Here is a 22894-nt window from a genome sequence, read left to right on the forward strand (position 1 = left end):
ATTACTGACACATATGTCAATAATAGAAGCAGGGTCGAATTTTAGATGTTCCTAATACTGATAGAAATTATTTGTTAAAATTCTTACTTATTTAACGTTTTTACTTCGAATTACTTATAAAATAAGATAAAAAATAATCAAAATATTTAATTTAATATAAATACATATATTTTTAACCCTCAAATAAGTCAAAAAACAATAAAAACAAAATCGGAAAAATTAAGCAAAAAGTATAAGAAATTCTCCAATGCAACCCACTTTTGCTATGTCTATGGAAACAAAACTGATTTATGTTCAATATTTTGGAGTTATTTCAAAACTAAATAAAAGGAAGTATTGCGATAATTTGAATTAATCTAGAAATAAAAAAATATATATATGTTGTATAGAGAAAATCTCTTAATAATTATAAAAAACCTCATATATGTCAGTATTACCGCCACTGTCAGTATTAGCTACACTTACCTTAAATATAAACTTACAAAATACTTACTGGGAGTAAAATAACTGAATATATTGTACTTGAACTTATAATTACTTTAATATGTAAATAAGTACTTATGCTAAATAGAAATAAGTATAATGAATAACTAAAAATAAATAAAGAAATTAATATTTAATTGATAAAATAAAATATTATATATTATAACAATTTAATAAAATAATAATTTTTTAAGTACCTACTAAGTTTTATTATTGAGTGTATTACTATTATCGTAATTTTGAATTAGAATTTTTGGGATTCCTTCCAGATAGAGAAAACTTTATTGGAAAATCATTAATAATATTAATGTAATATAATTATTTAATCTCAAAATAATTTGTTTTTATTAAAATAATTATATACATATTAAATTATGTACGTATGTATTAGTTAATTATTGATAAAATAGTTATTAAATGAGTACCTGCATACTTATAGCTATAAGTAACTAAAAATATTTTCTTTAACATTTAAATTGAGAATCATTTAAATATTTAATTGTTAAAAGAATACTTATTACACTAATTATATTTGTTTTATATTGTGCAATTGTAAATTGTGTTAAAATTATACTTGCTTATATTAATTTAATTTAAGTACTTTCTCTTAAATTTATTAAGCGATTATACATAACGACTTACATAACTTCTTATTTATCTCCTTTTAATTTTATACCATTATAATTTGATATTTCTATATAAAAAATCATAAATATTAAGAACATACAAAGAAGAAATTGATAAAATTATGAAGGTTATACTTACTTATTAGATAAACAAATAGTAAATATTTACTTTAAATATATTTTTTGTGGAAATTTATGTAGTATGTATACCTATTTAGGTATTTTATTTTAAAATTTTTAATATTTGAAACAAAAGTGTTATTGAAAATTTTGAAAGAAAATTAAAATAAGTATTCAAGTGTATATTTACTTACATTTATGAAATTTAAAATGAAAATGAAAATTTAATTAATCATTTTTTCTTATAAAAAAGAATTTAAAAGAAAAAAAAAACATTTATTTGACTATTCAATTCTTAAAATAAATATTTTCCTAAAGTAAACAAATTAGATGTTGTTTCAATTTGAAACGTTTGGTAGTACTTATAAGTAATAACATTACCTGTTTCAATGTTATTTCTATTAATTAAATTTGAAATTAGAAACATATTCAAAAAACATTAATATTATTTCATTCTGTTGCAAAAAACAGAAATTAAGAAATTATTATTGAAAATTAAGCATACATACTTTAAATATAAGTTACTTAAGCTCTAATTAAAATTGAATTATTGTTCTTTTGACTGCATTGGAATTTTGACAGCATGTTGGAGCTATTTCTAATAAAATCAAGAACTTTAACATTAGTAAAGAATCATGCAGGATTTTAATTACATTTACTCGTAGTGTTTCACTGCAACCGGATATTTATAAAATATATTGAAATGGAACGGTTATATTTCTTAAATCCCGTTTCTATTTTTTCGACTAATTTTCTAAAACTGGTTTTATCATCGTCTTATAAAGTAAATAAAGCAATTTGTTTTTTATAAAATTACTTGCCTACAAAACTAACTATGCAAGTGTATTATATTAGCCTCTTAACCCAATTACTTACTTCTTAGTTATGCTGACTTTTTTCTTTCAAAATGAAATATTTAATTTAGAATTTTCTTTATTGAATAATAAATCTCTCATTTTTTAAGATTACATCATTAAGTTATAATATTCTAAATATTTTTTTGTATATAAGTATCAACTAAGTAGGCAAATATAAATTCGAGTACACATAAATAAGAATATTTACATAGAAATCAACCTGAGCTATATATAAGTATATTAAAATTATAAAGCATATACTTATGCAATTATTTACTTATTATATATAAACATATATAAGAATTTGGATACATTTACATACAGTTTTATTCTTGGATACGGAAAAAGTGCAAAGAATAAGATTTTTACTATAATATGTAGTTTTTTTTAAGTAGGATACTTAACTATTAAAAGTACATTATGAATTCATATTAAAATATATATGTAAGTATAATTTTAAATTATATAAATTGATTGTTGATGTCTTATGAAATTAATGTCAAGTTTGATTTTTGAACATTTTAAAATCTTATACAAGTATTCAGGTATTTGTTATACGTGTACTTATAAAGTACTGAAAATTCGTTGATTTTGTTTGTTTTCTATTTTGTTAATAAAATCTACATAGTATAACATTAAGTATATTTTTTTTTTTCAAGATAAAATATTCTTTTGAAATTTCAAATTTATTAAATGTATTTTAATATAGATTTTAATGTAAGTATACCCACAATTAGAAAATTGCACATGTTTACTTACTCCAGATTGTATAAGAATTATAAAAAAAATGCATGAGTACTAAGTAATTTATAAAAATTGAATTTAAAATTTTTATTTATCGTCTTTTACAAGTAAGGCTTTTGTAATTACTTGAGACTTACAATTTGAGAATTGATTATATTATAAGCCGATATGTTTAACAATTTCGATTCAAGATTACTATTTTTAATAAATATGTGAATAAGTACTTATCAAATTTTAATATAATTGATGCTTTGTAATTATTCTCTTATATATTTATAAATAAAAACAATTAAATAAGGTGATTATTTTAAAAAATAACTAAGTATAAGTAATTTGGATGTAATTTAGCATCTATACAGTTAGTTTACTGAATCGATATCATAAAATGTTGAGAAATTTTTAGAACTCCAAATCGAAACCAATTCTTAATTTTTCATTTTTAAATCCCACACTTCAAAGAAACCTGCGTGTAGTATTGCAAATGGAATATTGTTGAATATTTGCTCGGAAAAATAAAAATATTTTCAAATCAGTCTCGTTTTTATTACTTCTAAAAATCATTTTAAAGATCATTATTTAAAATTATTATTTAAATGAGTACATATATGTATATAAGTTATTTATAATTTTTAAATTTAAATTTTTCTTTGCGAGTGCTAACTATACAATCTTCTGATCAATAACTTTGCCATCTGCGTTATTTGATTTACTTATAAGCAACCAATTCTGAAACTTACTGATTTTACTTAACAAGCAACCAGTTTTGCTTTTTTTTAATCCCCTGTGACAATTAGTGTACGTATACACACACATATGTATATATATATATATTTTCTTTTAACTTATTTGCATACATCTTAAAATACAACATTGATTTTGAATTGAAATATGAACAACATATTTTAAATATATTCCAAATAATTACAAATATTTCTCGCATTTAGGGTTACGCTTAAGTAGGGATCAAAATGAAGTATGTAATTAAAATTTTTCAAAGTCAAATTAATAGCAGATGGTTTATGAAAAGCGCGGTGTACAAGAGTAAGAAAAAAACAAATAAAACTAAACATTTTTTTCTTTTATTTTCAAATTTTCTCTTTTGCTTAATATTGCCGAATGTCAAAATACCGGTTTTATTGTTAATTTATATGCACACTAGCTATTCTGTCATATTATAAATGAATTTTTATTCAAATCCATGACCATCTCTCCTGTTTTGAAAGTTAATCTTACTATATATTTACTTACCTAACAGTTATTTTTATTCATATTATTAACATAAGCAAATTAAAATGAAAAAAAAATCAAAAATCAATTTACTATCATAGTAGAAGTAAATTTTTTTCTCATTTCTATCAATTTTTTTTCTATAATATTATGATAAATGATAACTTTTTTTTTGCGTGTGTGTGCGTTGTATTTTAACGTTTCTTTTTTTGTTTATTCATATTTTACTTTGAAAGTTGGTGATATTCCATTGAGCGGATGACTATTAATAATTCCACTTTCCATTTCTTCCGGCTCCTATATTTATTTATGATATTTTTTTTGCTTTTATATTTTCTGGGTTTCTATACAAGTATTATTTTTCTTTTAATCAAACAACTTTTTACGAGCCATTCATATATATGTAAGTAGTGAAAAGTTTTATGTTTTATATAAATAAATATGGACTTTTATATTTATATTTTGCACATATACGTATGTAAATGTGTTATATTATGATGTCTACTGCGAAATAAAGTAATAAATTTCTTATAAATTTTGTGTAATTTTTATTTTGCATATTTATTTATTTTTACATCGGCCGGTCGTTCGCCTTAATGATACATATCAGCATTCAGCAACTGGATTACTTTTTATTTATTATTTCTTTTTTTTATTACATACTACATATATTTTTTTTTTGCTAAATAATAATTTTAAGAATTTGAACTTTAATTCAAGAAGGAAAAAAAAACTAGAAATAAGTTAATTGATTAAATCTGGTTATAAAATTCAGCATTTTACAAAAAAACAATATTTATTTTAAATTAAATGATTAGGATGCTGTCGAAATATGTTGTTACAAGATGGTGAATGAAATTAGAAGTAGTATAAAGGTTTTACGTAATAAAGTTTCTATCGAAAACGTACATTACAACTTATGTATTTTATATTACTTAAATGCAATTGCTATAATAAAATGTAACTAAATAAGAAGTACCAAAAGTACCTAAAAGTACCTAAAATAAGAACTTAAATGAAATTAATTTAATTATTTGCAATTTCTTTAAAGAAAATTACAAAAACGAATTTCGAATCCAAAAAGAAAAAGATATTAAAGTAGTCTTATTTTGACAATTGTTCCTACTAAAACTATAATTAAAGATTCGAAAATTATTGGTTAATTTAACTTAAAGGGTTAATGTTTACGAATACTTGAACGTGTGCTTACGAAATTATTTCCACTTTTATAATAACCAATTTTATATGACGACCTTTTAAAGCATGTCTTTTGTACGTGTTTTGAATATTTAAATTTCAAATTTTACTTTAATTTTTTATTTATTTTTTATGTATAAGTATTACAATCTATCCTTTTTATTGTACGTATAAGTATTTTACAATTCAACACAATATGAAAGTTAAATTGACTTGAAGTGAATTGTAGCAGACATATTTGAAGAGCTCGTTTAATTTTATACAAAGTATTATGATTTATGAAAATTTCATTAATAAAAAGGGCACAAAAAAAGGAAAATAAATAAATAGATAAAATTTTAATGGTTTATTGCTAGATAAATAAAAAAAAAATATGGTCTTGTTTTAAGCGCAGTTTTCCAATACCCAGAGTTATTGATTTTGGCCTTATGCTGAAAATAACCAAAAAATTTATTGAAATAATTTTGTTTTAACGGCGTTATGGGGCAAAATAATTTAAGAACATTTTAATTGAAAAGATTCATAAAATACGAACTATGAATCTTTGCCAAATTTAATTGAAATTGTTGTAAGTAAGCCTCAATTTTTTTAAGCAAAACAGAAGTTATATATTATGTAGTTAAGTTTTTATTTCTGATCCTAATAGTGCATATAATATAGAATTGGAACTGATTTTAATCAAAAATATAATGTTCTTTAAACTTTAATTCTAAATTCTTCATGCAATTTAAAACTATTAAAAATTAATTGCTGCTAAACTTTTAATATTTAATTCAGCAACATATGCAATAATAATTAACCACTTAAAAATACTCGTAATTTTTTCTAACACTGAACTAGCCGAGAACAATCTTTTGTAAGCACATTTCATTATAAAAATTAAATTGTTTGAATATGCTAAAAGAAAACTATGATAAAAGACATAAAATGTATGTAAGCATGTATTTGAGCACATAAAACCAAATTTTTGTAAATTATGTAAGTTTAAAAGAAAACATTATAAGCAATGTACAAAAAAAAAGAAATACAAGAAAGACACAAGAAAAAATCAAAATAACTCGATACATAAATATTTAGAAAACGGGTTCATTTTTATTGAACTCTTCAAAGTCATTGACTTTTAATTTTAACCATTTTTTTTTTGTTTTACGTCAATTTAGTATACACAAAAAAAAAGTTTTAAGTTTGAAGAAAAAGAAAAAAAAAAAAAAAACAAAAATTAAGAAGCAGGAAACAAAAAGGTTACAGTAGAGAGAGAGACAATTTATAGTTTTGGAAAACACTTAATTTTAAAACAATTTAAATATTTTCACAACAAAACAAAAAAAAAAAGAAACAAATGGGGAAAATATTAAGTTGCGTAATTTATCATTTTGTATCATAGTACTTAGTAGTAGAGTTTTTGCAAAAAATTATACAAAAAATTTTTAAAGGATTTTTGTTGATTAAATATTTGAAACTTTAGAAACGTACATATGTATGTATATCATACATGCCCTATAAGTAAAAATTTCGAAGATTGAAGACATTCCAAAAAAATCATTTGTAATCTCTTTGGACAAAGTTCTTTGATCAAATCACTTTGTTTAAAATATAAAAATTTCATATTATATTTGATATTGAATAATGATGTTTTCGTAACCAAATACTTAGTTGGTTCAAACAGAATTTTATAGGCAGAGTACAGTATAACAAATCGAAACTCCTTTAACATTATTTTCTGATATTGACACCTTTAAAAATCAAATTAATAATAAATTTAAAAAAATACTGTAAATAGAACGAATTGAAATGTGTACTACAATATTTTTTCGGAGTAGTCAACTTTTATTTGAGTAAGTAGGTACCTATAATTATGATATAATTTCGTTCAGTGTACTTCGTAATACAGTGGAGCTTCGACAATTCGAACCTCTCAACTGGAAGTCTTTATTTTTCTCTTCAACTGGAAATCTCCATAAGTACAATTATTTTAGTGTTCTTGTCTTGCGATTTCGAGTTAAAGAGACCCCACTGTTTTAAAATTTTTTATTTATTTTTTTGCTTCGACGATACACGACTGTAAGTCCATTGTGTTCATTTCGACTTATCGATTATTATTATCGATTATTAAAAATGTAAAGGCTGAAGCATTTTAATATTCAAATTTTATATTAATAACAACCAAAAATAAAAGTAAAAGTTTATTAATATAATCAATAAAAAGTAAAACTGTTATACTCAAAACCTATGATATAATAAGTTTCTACTAAAATAATTTTTTACTATTTTATTTTTAAAAGAGAAATACGCGGATACATGTTTATGTATACAGAGTCGGATTAAGAATTTCCAAGCTTTAGGTTTGTAGAATTTTAAGGCTATTTCAAAGTGTTTTTACAAATCTGTTTTAGGTAAATTTTTTTTCAAAGATCTCCTTACCATTGTGGTGTTAAGTGTCAGAAAACTAATTGCTTGAAAGCTTTTATGCTTATATCTCTATACTAATTACTTATATTTATTATAAGAAAAATACTTATGTACATATTTTTGCCAAATGTTTTGCATGGAATTTCTGGGCTCCTTGAATAAACGGGAAGTTTATAAGTGCACCATTTTTATTCAATAATTTGACCTGGCGCTACATAATATCAATACTCGTATTTTCTTGATCATTAATTTTGATATGTATGTATTTATTTAATAGGCCATTACAAATTTTCTTTTACTTAAAGATGAAAAACTTAATTTTTTCTATTACGCCTAAAAAAATAAATTGAAATTTTTAAAATAAGTAGATATTTAGGGTTACCAATATATCTTTAAGTTAATTAGAATTATAAGTACATATATATATTATACATGTAAATATACTCATGTATGAAAATACAATATTTTTAAACTACTTCAGTGTTTAAATTCCGAAGAAAATTATCGTACACTTATTCAGAAAAAAATGTATACAATATTTTTAAATTTATTAATATTAAGGTGTGATCTTGTAAATTAATTCATATACATATTCATGTATGTACACATGTGTATATGTATGTACGTAAGTATAATTTGATCGTCGAATTCATTTTTGTTATTAAGTATTTTTTATATCTATAATTTTTTTTTTCGAAATCAATTAGCTTGACTTCGAAATAATTCTTAATTGACTTGTCATTTTCTAATTTATATTTTATATATATGTATGTGTGTGTATATGTAGTTGGTGTATTTGAGTTTTTTTTCGTTTTAGAATTTATTGACATACAAGTAAAATCGATATACATAATATATTTAAGCAATAGGGTAGAGTTAGATAAAAAATGGAACAAATAATAAAGAAACAGAAAAAAAAAGTAAAATTTTTTTTTTGTTACTTGTTAACACTACTATGATAGAATGATAATTTTAAAATTTTTTGTTTTGTTCTTGAGAATTACAAGAAGCCCTGATAAGTGATAAGTGATATCATTCCGTTCATTTTTTATTTTTAGAGAATTCTTTTTCAATTAGCATTTATTAAGTAGAAAAATCTATGGTAAATTATATACGTATATATATATATGTGTATGTACTTTCATAAGGCAGTTAAATTATATAACTCCTCTTTTGGAGGATCCTCTTAACTATAAACTGAAAGAGGATTAAAATCTAAAACCTTATTAAGGAAAGATACGTTAAAAAATGAGAAAGTTATTCACGAAGGAATCGTTTACACTTCTTGATTCCATGCGGTTAAGGATTTTTTATAAACAGAGCTGGATGGTGTAGAATACTACAGGGCTCTGTAGCCCCATTGTTTTTTATGTATTTTGATAAAATTCGACATATTGTGTGTATTTGTAACTACTGAAAAATAAGATGAGAAAAAGCTTTTTTACTTTGTGGTACAAAAATTTCTGTTCTTCTGTGCTTTCGTCAGCTTTTGGAATATGATAGATAACTTTTTGGATGTAACAAACTAGACCTTTAATAAGGGTGAATTTTACAATTTTGATAATTTTTTATAAGAAAATGTTTTTAAAATTTTGAGTATTATATGTACAGAAGTTCAGTCTAGCAATAAAAACTGTTAAAAAAAATCACATGTCAGCTGGTGGATCTTAGAAAGCCCCAGAAAATCAATTCAACTAAGAGCCAAATTAAATTTTTTTTTGGAAGCATATTAGAAAATTAGGAAGTACGCGCCTTATGAGAAGTCGGTTACGTGCTGATCACATTCCATTTACTTTTTATATAAAATAAATATAATCTATATTATATAAAAGTAAGTAATAGATTTCAAAATCTTCCACATTATATCTTAGAATACAAAATTTGTATATTAAAACATTTCCATCCAATTTGTGTGCATATTTAATAAATAAGCATGAGCGTATGTATATAAGTATATGTTATGTATATAAAGTAAATACATATTTACATTTGTATGGGAGAAATAGGCGAATGAAATTTTTGAAACTGGTTTACTTACTTAATTTAGTTGTAGTTTATTTTTATCAATTACCGGCTTCCGGCTTACAATATACAAACACTAAACTCTACCAAGATTTATATTTAAAAAAAAAAATTTTTTTAGAATTTTACTTTGTAGACATTTGGAGATTTCTTTGATTAAAATTAAAGAATATTATAAATAGAAAGACTTAAGTACAGTAGAATAAATTAGAAGAAGTACAGTAGAATCACTTAAAAATGAAGATGAACTTTTGAATATAATCATTACAACTTAACGTTGATTTGCAAGCATTTAACATGTTTGAATAATCGAGCATTTTTCGCGGTAAGAGAGCCAAACGAAAGTTGTTGACTACAAAAATTTTTTATTATCATTATTTCAGTGTTTTAATCGACTGCTAACTAAAATTTTTTGAGAAGTTTACTAGTGTATACCAAAAAATTAGTCTAATGTCACTTGCTATAAATTGCCATTGTTTCTATTATCGAGTTTGGGTTAAGCACATTAAGTTCTACGTTAACCAAATTACTTAAGTAGAATTTTAATTTACTGAGCATAAGAGAATTTACAGAAGGTTGTAAAGACTTGAAGTAAAGCAATGATATTTAAAATTTCAGGAACTTAAGAGCTTATATCGAAATTTTTTATATGGAGGTTTCTTTATACAACGTATTACTGTACATTGTCACCTCTATTTATGTATCTATGTATATCTGCTCATAGTTTTAGAACTTGAAAATATTTTCATATTATTTTATATTTCATTTTCATTTTTTCATCGTCGATTTCCTTTATAACATCAGAATATATGGGTTGATCAGTTTATTTTCTTTTATCTCTCTCTCTCTCTCTCTTTATAATTTTGCTGTAAAATTCATATTTATATTTACAAAGGAAATGCGTATGTCAGACGCATAATTATATTTTTCGCGTTTTTTCATAGTTTTGTTTTGCAATAGTTTTATCGTAGTACGTATTTTACCATTTTATTTGTTATGCACCGATACTCGTATTTCAATATTTACGCTTATTATTTTTTATTTTTCTTTGAAACTTTTGATATTCTGAACCTGTTCTGTTCATTATAATATTACCATATTACTTTACTATATTGAACTAATTTAGAATTGGGAAAGATTGGTTTTGCAATGGTGGAGATAAGAAAGGGGTTAATTTATGTTATAAGAGTATAAGAATTTTATTCTATGTTCTCATACTAATTTGAGTGACTTACTTTTTACTGAAATGTTTTAATATACTTACTTAAAAATAGTATGTGCGCTGATGAGAATAGTAACAAATTTAATTTTATTGATATAAATTACATAAAATTGTTATGAAATCGTTTTGGGTGTGAAAGATGATACAAAATATTATCGGAATTTATTATTTTTTGTTGTTTTCTTTAATTTTATTTACAATAATAAGTATTTGTCTGTATGTCTTCACTTTTAATTCAATATTGAATTAAGTGATTGAGCAAAGGGTTTTATAAAAAATATTTTTCGATTAAAAATTTTCCAAGAAATTTTTTCTTACAGCCTTATTTTTCTTTGAAATTATGGAAGATCTCAAGAATGATTAACTATTACATACTTGTATAATGAATTCATAAATAAATAATTTGTTGTTTTTTCATATTAAATTCAGAGATTGTACTAGAGTTACAAGAATTGCAAATTTAATATTATGTAACAAGCTACAAATGGGCATGGACGAATTTATAACTACCTGATATGCTAAACGTGTGTTCTATGGAAAACGGGATGTCACAATAAGTCCTTACTGCTACAGTGACTTTCCTTTCAAATTAATTTCTGCCAACCTGTAATCTATCTATGTATATTGCAGGAAAACTAAAAGAAAATTTTTATATTAAGAAAGGAAAATGAAAACTTATATAGAAAACGAACCCCATATTATTCTTAAAATTATAGGTATTTTTACGAAAATTAGCTTCTGATGTATATATAGGTAAAAACCGGGTCACACTGTATTGGGTGCCTGGCCACGTGGAAGGAAATGGGGCTGCTGATGCGCTTGCAAAGAGGGGGCAAACACACCTCTTCTTGGGCCGGAGCCGTTCTGCGGAATTGGTTACCACATACTATCCGTTGGGAATTAAGGAAAGAATCAGAAAGAAGGCGGTCGGTGCGCTGGAGAAGTCTTGCGGGGCTTCGGCAAGCCAAGCAGCTCCTGGGAGATTATGACCAGAAATGATTTAAGAAAAATATAGGGATGGGCAAGAATGAGGTGAGAATCCTCACCGGAATTTTTACGAGTCACTGGAGACTTAGGGTCACCTCAGTCGGTTGGGCCTGAAAAATGAGGATAATTGCAGATTTTGTGGGGAGGATGGGGAGGCCTTGGTACACCTTCGGGGGAATGTGATGCTCTTGCTTATAGGAGGGGAGAGGTGCTGTGGGGCTTTGCTCTAACGGTGGCGGAGTTACCGTCTTCCGGTCCTCACAAGTTGCTTGAGTTCATCAGGAGGGTGGGGCCCGAACGTGTACTAGGAGAGGGGGCGCACAATAGATCCTCATGCGTGGTCGTGGTGCGCTGTTGCCCCCGTTGTACAAATCTACAATCTAGAAGTAAATGAAAATTTAAATTAATTATTAAAACTCTACGCTGTATAATAAATAACTGCAGCGTACTTGAATATTCTGCGCTATAGAAAATCGCGTTTCAAAATTTTATGATTTATTCAATCATGAAAATAAAAGAATGACTGAATTTTCATAAAAATTTCTTATGCTAATTCTAGACTTTGTCAGTTTAGCATGTTATTTACCGAATTAGAATAACGTGTTAAAAAAATGAGTGACCGTGAAATATTTTGAATCATAAATAAGTTTTAAATTTCCATTCAAAGTCAACCATCTACATATATTATAATTATTGAACGCAAAAAATATTGAACAATCAATTTTTGTTATATAACCCGATAAGTCGATAATCGATTGATTGAAATTGGCGCCTTAAAATGTAAATTTAGTAATAACTTATGTAAGTACTTATTATCATATTTATTACAATATAATTTTTCGTTGGAATGAATAATAAGTTTTTAAATAAAGTTGTTTGTTTATTCATAAAACTAAAAATTAATTAAAAATTTTGAAGTACTTACTTAAATGATTTAAATTATTTTTTAAATTATTCTTTTTTATTAACTCAAGTTTTAATAATTAGGGAACACCTATTAAATTCAAATGAGAAAATAATTATTTTAAATAAAAATAGTTTTTCGTATAACAAATTTTTATGCATAACAAAAGAAAAGCAACGCTTTTAGAATTAAAGTTTTTTTTGTACCTGTGATTCAAAACTATTTTATGGCAAATGTGTAAATAGTTAGTGAGAAAAAATGCTTGTGCTTACTCATGATTTCATAGAAATTTTTTTAATAATATTTTTAATAAATATGGGTAATTTTATTTAAAAAAACTTACAATACTTAAATTCAATAAAATAATTAATAATTAAATAACTTGTTTCAAATATTTTCGGAAATTGTAATTTTTAAATCAAAATACGAATTTTATTAAATAGTTTTGCAGTGCAACGACCAGAGAATTCAAGGCTGGGTTGTTTTTATTTTCATTCAATAAGGTTATTTTTGTACCAGTTGTAATTAACAAAGAATTACGAATAGTTATAAACTATAATACTAAGAAAAGAATCAATAATACTTAGGGATGTGCCCTTTAAGGGATTATTGAATTGTATTGTTATTTTTAACTGCGGCTTTGAATTGAATAATAATTGAACAACATTATTTTTAAAAATATGAGTATATATAGGTTTATGCTACACACTTTAATGTCATTAACAATAATAGCTATAATATTCTATATGGGACAAATAAGATTAAATATTTGTCTAAATTAAATATTAAATATAATGATTTAATTGTAGAATTCCAGCTTTGTAATGCCAAAAATGGCTTATGTTTATTTATTTTTAAATTAATATTAAAAATTCGACCAAAATCCTTTCTATATTGACGCACATTTGTGTAATTTCCACAGTTTTTAATTAAATACACGTTCACGTTCACATGCACTTATAAATTCTTTGTAAACGTTAATTTTTAATGAATTACTTACTCATATTAAAAATATTTGCAATTTATTAAATAAAACACAAAAAAATTTAAATTATTTCCTTTCAGCACATTTTATTTAATTTATTTTTATCATTAAATTAAAATATTCAAATAATTTCCTAAACAATTCTGTATTATACAATTCATACATATGTATATATATATATTGACTATATAAGTGTGTGTGTATAATTACAAATTATTTAATGCGTTTTAAGTACTTACCTGTATACCTATGTATCTAGTATTAAAGTCAATAAAATTCATTGCATACCAATTAAAAAAAATAATTTAAATAAATATTAAAATAATTTTCATTGAATGAAGGAAAATATCGTTTAAAATTCACTAACACTAAACACAAGATGATTCAATCTATTCTAAAAATCATTCTATTTCTTTTTAATATCTACCTTATGTAAATTAATGATAAAAATTTTTTATCTCTTTTTAACAAATTAGTTTTCAATTTATTCGTAAAAACTTTTCAATTTATATTTTATTTACTAAGTCAAAGAGCATTAAAACAAATAATATAAAAAACTGAGTAATAATTTTAAAAAAAAAAAAAGATAAATAAAACGACAAAAAAAAATTAAAAATTAAAAATTTAAATTAAATACAAAATTTAATTCAAGAAAACGTGTAGAAAATTCATTAAATTCAAGAATCCGTAACATTTTACTTACCTATATACCCATAAATGTAAAAAAGGGAAGTACGTAAGCATAAAAAAAAATAAGTACCTATGTATAAATGTTATGAAGAAGAACAGAAAATATTTCATTCAGACTGACTTGAAAAAAATTAATTTCGATAGTATGTTAATTATAATTGGTTAGAAAAAGAAAAGAAAAATACAAAAAATTAATTTATTAAAATTGTTAAAATATACAGGGTGTTAATTATTTTACTTAAATGGGAAATTGTGAGCTTTAGGTTTAGATAGTTACAAGAATGAGAAATGACAAGTTTATTATTAGCGATTTATAAATTGTGAAAATTCTTGTATCAAAAAAAAAATTGCGAAATTTTCAATTAAATCACTTTATTAATTTCTAATAAATCACTTAAATTTCAAATACCTTATTAGCAAAAATATTTCGAAGAAAATTTTTATAAAAATTTAAGAACTTACAGATTAAGATCTATTAAGATGGATTCATTGAATCGCAACTTTCGCACGAGCCAATGTGTTTTGTATGAAAATTAAAATTTTTGACATTCTTTTATTTTAAGCGCATATTTTGTTTTCTCTTTCAATTCAACCTAAATGCAAATTTTTTAAAAGATTACAGTATTAATATTAGTTTATATACTGCACTATTATAATTACATACTATGTATAATTGTAAAAAAAATTATCCATTTACTTAAGTATAATTAGAAAAAAAAGTCCATTCTACTTCAAATGAACCAATGAACTTTCAAGAAAAAATTAGTTCAACTCTTTGTTAGCTTTTTGTTTTTCAATTGAAAAACTATAAAAGTGTTTAGTATAACAGATACCGTTTTTATATAACTTATAGACAGAAATAATACAAACAATAGACATAACTCATTGATGTTTAAATCTCTTTTGTCAACTGAAACTTTTTGATTTAAAGTCCCTAGGTACCGAGAGTATTTTTTGAAAAGAAAAAAATTTACAATATGTTGTATTGTAAATTACAATATGTTTTATTGTAAATGTTGTATTATTATATTTAGAACTTACAATATGTTGTAAACAAAATTATCTTATAGTTTCGTTTTCGAACTTTAATGAATGGTAGTATGAAATTTTTCTTTATCTAAACTCCATTCTTAAAAATATGGAACAAAATGATGGGATTGCAATTGAAAATGTTTTATATTTTTTTTTTCAAAAAGCTCTTTAAGTTAAATGGCCCTTAAGATTCCAGTTCATTCTTTCGGATTCATATTTGTTGATATGTAAAAAAAAATAAGCATAAAATATATTTTAAGTTACTAGTTTATGATCGGTTTAAGGGCTCTGGAAGGTAAAGAATTTTTAGTTTTGCAATTACAGTTTTGAATTGCAATTTATTTGCGCGCACACTTAAGCTACTAAACTATTTGAAATTACTAAATTGCAATTAGTTTGTAACAAATTAAAAATTGTTAATTCGCATGCGATCATACAGTTGCATGTGTGCGCGCTTGAATATAAACCTATGCAATACAAATAAGTTATCAAACAGTTGCAAAACTAAAAATTCCATACTTATTTGCTAGGGTATTTTTTTTTTGATATTTTTGATAAATTTAAATGTAACACCCTGTAATACATGACTATTATGATATGTATGTACATATGTTACAAATCAAGAATTTTCTACTTGCTTGGTTAAGTTCATTCAACATTTCTGTTTTTTGTTTTACAACATTTTGTGATTTCATTCAAAAAAGTTCAAAAAAATTGATTCACGCGACTTAGCGAGTACAAAACAATATACGAAAAAAAAAATGAAAATTTTTTTTTTTACATTTTATATTTCAAGGGTAGCCTTGAATGAAGCTGCTACATTAATATTTACTAACTATTTTTTATTTTCGTTTTTTGTCGTAAAAATTTTTATTTCTATTATTTTTGATAACGTCTATTTCATCTGAGAAAATGTTAATTACTAATTATTTTTTCGTTGTTGCTTTTGAATTTAATCATAGTTATGATGTCTAGTCTTTGTAATTATAATTAATAGGTAATCATAATTTTTTTTATTCATATTTTTACTTTAAAAATTTAAAACAATGGGAATTTAATTTTTATAGATGTTAAATCTATTTTCTGATTTTGTATATAAGTAATTAAATGTATTAAAATGAAGATTTAAATAATAAAATGTTAAGATAATGTAAGACATCAGTATCAGATTTAATTATAATTATATTTAATTTATAAACATACGTTGATAGTTATAGAAAATAATGGTGTACTTAAATTATATGAAAATTAATTATAGGAGTAAAATTTCATATATACTATTTAAAAAAAAAAAGCTAATGCTGGAATCAGCAATTTAAAAATATTATTATGAACATGTTTTATCTGTAGATTTATACATATTTAGTTCAACAAAATGTTAGAATTAATTTTAGGTACTTCTTGTATGAAGGTATATCATAGGATTTAGCAAAGATTGTTAATTATATTCATATCGCAACGTTAAAGTAAAACTGCGCCGCATATGAAAATTTCAAGTAGTTAAAAATTAATGTTAAAACTTGATCCAAAATTTAATATTAAACAGTATTTTAATTTTAAGGCAGTACTACAAATAATAACATAAGAAAAACAGCTACTATCATTTCCTCTTGCGGTAGTTTACGTTTGAAATAAATTTGCTTTACGACACTTCATTCACTGTGTGGCACTTCATTTTTAAAAATTTGAATTTTTTTTTTGGTGTTGTATTTTGGGTGAACTCCGAAGTCTAAGTGCGTAGTTTTTAAGGATTAAAGAAAATCACCTCGAAAACATTCTGTGGATTTGTCCATACATAACAGTTTCAAAACTGTTAAAATTAGTACAGAGTATTGTTCGCAACCTTTTTCTCAATTAATAGGCCTACAAAATTATTCTATCCTATCGGATTTACAGCTTTTGTGTTATATAGCTGCATGAACTGACATTTTTTTCAAAAAAACAAAATTACTTATTTCAAAATAATTTGCTAATTTTTTTTTTATATTTTCAATTGCCAATTTAAAAGTACTTATAAAAATAAAATTCTAAATCAAATAACGTTTTCAATAAGCATCACTAGTTATTATCAAGAAAATACAAAAAAAGTAAGTACGCATTTATTTTAAAAATTTTAAATAAAAATAAATAATTGCGACTTAACACAATATTCAACAAATTGGATTGGTGTTAACACAGCACACCTAAACGTACATACTTACATACATGGAATATGTATGTATGTATAAAAATACAATTGAAATTATGAATGGAAAATAAAAAACTGATAACATTTTGTAATTATTTATTTGTATAATCAATAAAATTAATTCGATGATTGGAAAAATAATTAGCTGTACATAATTTACTTAAATATTCTTTATTATTTGCTATACATACATAATATAGTTCCCGCAACTTGCGATAATTCAATATATTGAGCTATAGCGCAAAATTTTTAAAATAAAGAATATTTTGTTTTTGTTCTATAAAAACAAAAATTTAAATACGTTAATATGCGATAAGATTAAGGTTACTTAACCTTATTCTATATATATAAAAAATTGTGATGAATACAAGTCTAGAATATTGTTTTGAAGTTTGTAAGTAATTTTTAATTTTTATTAAATTCGATTACGTTTGGTAACAATAAACTAATTATTTAATTTTTATTCTTATTCGGGTTTGCTTGTGTTTCAATAATAAAATATAATTTTTAAATAAATATTTTGTTAACGCGTAACGTAACGAATGATATTTTGATGTTCCTCATATTACAAAACAATTTCCACCAATTTTATTACATAATTAATTACAAAATGTATATTTCGTGCTCGTTTATAAAGTATATAGGATGCCTGATTATTTTTTCTACTACTTAATTTTTTTTACCTGATTAATTCAATTTTTATGAATAACTAAAGGGTTTTTCAATAATATTAATGCTATCAATATCAATTTAATTGTATTCCGATTATGTTCGTAATTCAATAAAAAATCGAGCAAATTGCCACTTCTATTTTGCTAACAGAAGTGAATTCGATTTCAATAATTTGATTCGGCACGTCGTTCGATATTAGTTCCAAATTGGCAATAGTGCTTACTTATTTATACTCGTATAGACCAGCGACTTTGAATATGTAACTTCACAAAAATGATATTTAGTGTCTGGGCAACAGCCAACTGTTAACTTTTGATATAAAAGGACTCTTTAACAATTTAAATATGCTAACAAATTGGAAAATGGTTGTTTTCATAAAATATAATAGAACGACTTTAAATGTTGTAGAGACGAAAATGTTTCCGTCATTAAAGTGGTTTGAATTCCCCTTTTTTTATTCGTCACGCCTTTTAATTTTCCACCACTTCAGTAGATTATTAGGTGATTTGAATTTAATCACCTAATAAATTTCTATGTTGTGTGTAAAATACTTAATAAATAATAGATGCATGTAGTATATACAATATATGTATGTAACAATATGTGTATTTAAAATAAAATCTTATTCGTAATATTTTTTAATTGCTTATAGCATTCTTCAAAATTTACAACTATGAACTCAACACTTAGAATTAAAAATGCGTTAAATTAAATTCCAAATATCTAAAATATCTGAAATATTTGAAATATTTCTGTTTTTTCATAGTGTACATAAGAATATAAGCATGTACTAAGTGTAAATATATTTACTTTAACAAGTAACTGAATTGGAATTTTAAATACTAATTTCATTTTACACATTTATTAATCAAGGTCAAATTAATAACTTTATGTAGATATTCATCATACATATAAATATCTTAAGTATAAAACTACTTACTCACTAAATTAGAATCTTGAAACGCCACTATTGAAGAAAATAATGTTCTTAATTTAAAGTATAAATATTTATTTTTTTTATTAATGAATTTAATAAAACAGAAATTCCAAAATTCCATAATTAATTTGAATCAATTTATGTGTGTATGCTTGCTTTTTTTTAAATTGCTAACATATGGTTACACATACCGTTTTTCCGCCAAGAATATACGCGCACAAACTCTTTCTCCTTTGTTTGCTCTTATACATTTAGTATTGTTAAAGTTTCGAATTTCATAAAAATATTCGTATGATGAATCACAATATTTTAATATGTTCAAGCAATTAATATTATGGACAAGTGTTTAAAACAAATTCACAGAAAAAAAAATTTAACATAATCAAACGAGAATACATAAGAAATTTGAAATTGGATGGAATTCAACATAAAATTTGTAATTCATAATAAAAATGTTTTAAGTGCAAAAATCGATTTTGGAAATTGTTGTTTGATAATCAATAAATAAAAACCTATAATTATTGTTCAATCTAGTCGAAACTTTTCACTTTCTATAAAATATGAAGGTATATTTACACAAGCACACTTTTTGTTGAATCGAAAAATAAAACTTTATCATTCAATATTAATTGTTGCGCAATGAAGTTTGATCGTATTCTAACATGTTTGATTAAATTTGCTGTAATTTTTGTTTGTTGTTGATTCAGTTGCCTTTTCCGTATTCCGGTTGAAAAAATGGTTTTTGTCAATTGTATTAGTAAAAAAATTTATTATGCAATCTAAACATTAATTTTTTTTCAAAAATAAAAAATTTACACTTTCATTGTTTTGGTACACACGATATACTAAACGATGCAATATTTGACTTAGCTGAAAGTAGTTTTGATGAAATTTTATGTTAAATTATTTTTTATTTAACAAAGAATAAGTGATAAATTGATTTTTATCTTCAGATAAAGTTTTTTTTTATTTTATTTTTGTTTTACCTTAGAAATGTTGTCTTCATTAATATGTATAGATAGTAAGATCGATTTTATGATAAATAAATCAAGATGTTTTTGCTGGTATTTCTGTTCAAGTATAAATTTTCAAGTAAATTCAAATAATAAAAAAATAAAGGAAATGAATGCTTCTTAATTTTTTATTTATAGTTTCATTTATTGAGAATTGTTACTTTATTATTAATTATTAATGCATTTGCGCTCCAACTTATTTTGTCACAAAAAATGAATAAATATTAATTTTATTACCAATATTTTTTAATTAAGAAGTTTATAGTGGTGAATAAAATTAAGTTTTTTTCATATTTTTTTAGTTCAGTGATCGTTAAAATTCGTTGTCATACAATTTTTGAACATAAAATGCCAAAAAAGGACCAAATGTTTTTGAAGAAAAATGAATAGAAAATCTAACAAGATTGAAGAATATTTCCTCGTTTATTTGTTGTTTAATCTGCCCTTAATTTAGACTGCTTTCCATGTTTTAAAACTTTAAATATCACCTTCTAATGAAATAAAGGTGAAATTAAGCGCTTTAAATTGCGTAGATTTGCAAGTAGTTACTAGGTAGTACTCGTACTATTAGTTACAAGTAGTGTAGTGTAGGGATAAATGAAAATTTTACTCTATTGATCTATTGAATATTGATTGCACTAAGAATGAATTTCCATTTTTTATACAAAACCAGTTGTGTAACATTTACTCTTTAACTATATACAGATTGACAGAGTGTATAATAAATTAATTTAATATAGTTTACTATATTCTATAAAATTTTCAAAAATTTCATAATTATTCGAAATACGAACTTATAATTTGAATATAAGCTTTTCTCTAACTATTATGACATAATAAAGAATGATTAATAAAAATTATTTTTTTTGAAAAACAAAGAGTAATGATCCGATGAATAATTTAAATTTGTTTAGTCTTATAGTTTAGACGAAATTATATTGAAGAAACAAAATTGCAATGTGAAGTAGTGTTTGAATCATCTCTAAAATTTTTGAAGCTTATCTTATCTTTGTATACAAAATTAAAGTATATTTATAAATTTCAAACTTTTTTTTAAGAAATAGTAGTAGCTGATAAATTTAGCTTTTTTATTAAATTAATGTTGTTTGTGTAACATTATTTCGCCCCGTGCGGGAAAGTATTTCATATTTAATACCAGAACGGAATTTAAAAATTAATATTGTAAATCGAATTACCTAAGTTTATGCATGATGTTACATTTGTAGATATCTATATATAATAATATAATTTTTGAAAGGTTCTTGACACATGCCATTAATTTGCATTCTAGTCAATATTGTAAATTTTTGTTGCATTGTTAAATAAATTGTGCATTGAAAATTAAGTTGCATACGAAATGGAATATAAAAAGAAAAATAAATATTAAATGCGTAAAATAATATATTAATTAACAAATGTGATGGCACCTTGTAACTACATAAATAGTATCTATATGTACGTAGTCACAAGTGTCACCACATTTATGTGCTTAAATATATACTTATTAACAAATGTTGTGTACTATGTTTTAAGAATAAGCTTAGGAAAGAATTACTTGTCAAATGAGTTAAGAACTATTTATAACATTATGTAAATTGTCAGAATTTATTTTGAAAATCTGTCTTCGATTCACAAGAACATTTTAAAAATTGTCTCTATATGCCCGAGATTAACATTATGTCCCAAACTTCAATTGTTCAGCAAATAAAAACAAATTTTAGTGAAATTTAATTTATTTGTGTTAAGTATCTCTTACAATTTGAAGTCTATTGGACCTTATTTCTTTGATAAGTAATTTGACTTTACGATCAATTTTATTTCGATTCTTTATGCGAACTCTTTTCCATATTGAGTTTTTTTTCCAACGTAATTCCATTGAAATTTGTTTTCTTTTTTTAATTTTTAATTATCTAAAAATGTCCAGTTTCAATTCTGCGACTTAAGTTTTTTTTTCTACATGTTGTTTTTTTATATGCATACTTTTTCCATTATTCTTATTCTTATTTTTTTTTATTTTCAAGAGTCTCGTGAAGATGACTAATCGTCTTTAGTGTTTCTTATCTTTCTTTTTTGATATTCTGCTAAAAAAAATAATTTTTTTTAAAAAACATGAAAAAAAATTAAAAGAAAAAATAAAAACCCAGTTTACAAAGGTGTTCGTTCTATTTTGTTTGTTTATTTGTTTTTATAATTTTCGTTAAGGTAAGCATTTTCATACCTGTATTCACATTGTACGTGTGTACAAAAGTATAATGAGTCGGTGTCGATGTTATACATATTTATGTATACACTCAGGTGTAGAATAATATTTCATACAGGTTTGTACTATAGATATGTAATATTGTGTATAATATTTGTTTTGTTATATTTCTATGCATACATTCATACAGCAACGTGTAAAAATATTGATTGACGAGTGTAAATTGCAAAAGCTTTTAATTTTTATTTTTTGCTTTTTATTTTGTTTTTGTTTTTTATTATTATTATTTTAGTTCAGGTCATAATGGGTTAAAATAAAAGGAAAAAAACAACGAGAAACTAAACGAAAAAAATAAAAATAAATAATTTTTCTTCAATTG

Source organism: Condylostylus longicornis, unplaced genomic scaffold (assembly GCF_029603195.1).
Source record: "Condylostylus longicornis isolate FDR11 unplaced genomic scaffold, ASM2960319v2 ptg000004l, whole genome shotgun sequence".
Taxonomy (NCBI): Eukaryota; Metazoa; Arthropoda; class Insecta; order Diptera; family Dolichopodidae; genus Condylostylus; species Condylostylus longicornis.